Below are 2,656 nucleotides of genomic sequence, written 5' to 3'. Positions count from 1 at the left end.
CAAGAAAACGACTTATCAGGGTCAATCCTACTGGACTACAATAACAAAAATTAAAAAGTAGAGAGCATTATACGTAAATATTGGCCCATTCTATGGAAGGATAAGGAATTGGAAAAAATACTACCATCAAGACTCCAATTCGTATGAAGAAGGGCTCAAAATCTGAGGGATAGGATCGTCAAAAATGTGATAGATCCCCCAAAAAACTGTTGGTCATTTTTGGATCATAAGGGATTCTATGGAGGATGTAATATAAACCTATATTGATTGGTTTGCGCAAAAGTTATAGCGTCTACAAAATACAGGATATATTTATGGCATTTTTTTTTCTTTTTTTTTTACTAGTAATGGCAGTGATTAGCAATTTTTAGCGGACTGCTACATTGCAGAGGACACTTCTGACTTTTTTTTGGGACCATTGACATTTATATAAAATCAGTGCTATAAATCAGTGCAGGGGTTAACACAAGAGGTTGATCAAGGGGTTAAGTGTGTTCTGCCCTCACTACACCTGGCTGAGGTATAATTAGACAGACAGCTAACTCTCCTCCCTTACCAACTCATTGAGGCAGGCGCAAGGTCCTTTTTTCAACTTTTATTGCAGGGAAGTTAGAGTAAAACTACAAATAAAATAAATAACATTCAATCAGTATACACAATACACAGCATATACAGTCCTGAGACACTAGTCTAACAAGGGAAATGGGTTATAAACATACCAGTGATGTTTCCGTTAGGCTGACATTAGAATTGCAGCTGAATAGGTTTGAATCCTCTGGAGAAGTTGGATGGATGAAGAAGGAAGATGGTTACTGGGGGCTATCTCTCAGACCTCATGGACAAGCCCACAGGAATTATGGGAAGCTACTGTGGCTTTTAAGCAGCAATCTGCCTACCTTCAGTAAATTATTCACAGATACTAAGTATGTAAAAGAACCACTAGATGGCGATATTACAATTAACTTTACATACTATTAGCATATTCAACAATTAAAAGAACATAAGAAACACTTGCTGAAGGCATGACACTCCCCGCCTGGTATCCCATGGATACCAACTATGATGGTCCCTCTGGGGAGAGTAGTAAAATTAGTTCGGACACAGGTCTGAGGAAGAGTTTAGGCTCGTCTTGCCTGATGACCTTAACCTCATCTTTCCTAAATTTCGCATCTTTGCTTGGAAACACGGGTTATCAGGCCCAAGGGCCATTCGTTTCTCCACGACAGAGTCTTTCACAAGAACAATGGTGCCAGCTTCTGAGTTGGGCTTGCTGTCTTGCCATTTGTTTCTTATCTGCAGATTGGATAGGTACTGCTTCTTCCACTTGTTCCAGAAGATGTCCACCAAGGTTTGCTCTCATCTCCACTGGCATCTATATAGGTCTTTAGTGTCAAAGCCGATTGGAGGAGCTGTGGTTACCCCAAATTTCTCGGTAAGCAAAGTGGAAGGGGTGAGCAAGAAAAGATTTTCTGGGTCATTGGGTATGGACGTCAGGGGTCTGGCGTTTATTATAGCTACTTCAGCCATGAAGGTCACCAGTGTCTCCTGTGTGAGCCTTGAGCCTTGGCTCTGACTTTTTCTCCGACATGATGTCTTGCAATGTGGAAGCTTGTCAATGGCCGCTGTTTCACTTGGCTTCTGTGTGCAAGCCTGTTTGGAGCTGCCAATTTACAGTTCTGCCCTCACTACACTTGGCTGAGGTATAATTAGACAGATAGCTAACTCTCCTCCCTTAACAACTCATTGGGGCAGGAGCAAGGTCCTTTTTTCACCTTTTTATTGCAGGGAAGTTAGAGTAAAACTACAAATAAAAGAAATAACATTCAATCAGTATATACAACATATACAGTCCTGACACACTAGCCTAACTAAGGAAAGGGGTTATAAACATACCGGTGAAGTTTCCATTAGACTGACATTAGAATTGCAGCTGAATAGGTGTGGAGTCCTCTGGAGAAGATGCATGGATGAAGAAGAAAGATGGCTACTGGGGGCTGTCTCTCAGACCTCATGGACAAGCCCACAGGAATTATGGGAATCAACGGTGGCTTTTAAGCAACAATCTGCCTACCTTCAGTAAATTATTCACAGATACTAAGTATGTAAAAGAACCACTAGATGGCAATATTACAATTTACTTTACATACCATTAATATATTCAACAATTAACAAAGGAACATAAGAAACACTTGCTGAAGACATGACAAAGTGTTCCCTAGGGAGGTGTTTCTAACTGTGGGGGGAGTGGACTGACAGGGAGTAGAGAGAGATCGCTGTTCCTGATTACTAGGAACAGCAGTTCTCTCTACTTCCCTGACAGAACGGGGTGTTTACATTGACAGATCCCCGTTCTGGCTCTCTGAGGAGCAATCGAGGGTCACAGGCGAACATCGCGGCCCCTGGACACGCACATCAGTTCCAGCAGCGCGTGTGCTCCCCCTATAGCTCTTAAAGTGGCTGACGTACACCTCCAGCGGTTTGCGCAGCTGTGCCAACCTGCCATAGTTGTTAGTGCCAGGCTCAGCCCTTCCTTCTCTGAGCTGGCCGCTTGGCTGTCGGCTAATTGCCAGCTCCTATCTCTCCACAGTGACTCACCAGTTCATGATATCCTGCTCGTCGGTCCTGCCTAATTAAGCCATCCAGTCCAGATGATCTC

At 43.0% G+C, this 2,656-nt stretch overlaps 1 long non-coding RNA gene across 1 annotated transcript; it reads right to left on the bottom strand.

Moving 5' to 3' along the window:
* Positions 1 to 1,208: 1,208 nt before the first annotated feature.
* Positions 1,209 to 2,003, bottom strand: LOC141107178 (uncharacterized). The gene is made up of 2 exons (XR_012235808.1): positions 1,894 to 2,003; positions 1,209 to 1,801 (listed from the first exon to the last, which is right to left on the bottom strand). It is a non-coding gene; the product is annotated as an uncharacterized lncRNA (long non-coding RNA).
* Positions 2,004 to 2,656: the final 653 nt, after the last annotated feature.

This window comes from Aquarana catesbeiana, linkage group LG09 (assembly GCF_042186555.1).
Source record: "Aquarana catesbeiana isolate 2022-GZ linkage group LG09, ASM4218655v1, whole genome shotgun sequence".
Taxonomy (NCBI): Eukaryota; Metazoa; Chordata; class Amphibia; order Anura; family Ranidae; genus Aquarana; species Aquarana catesbeiana.
The sequence above is the reverse complement of the archived record's forward strand: the minus strand, read 5'-3'. Positions and strand labels throughout refer to the sequence as shown.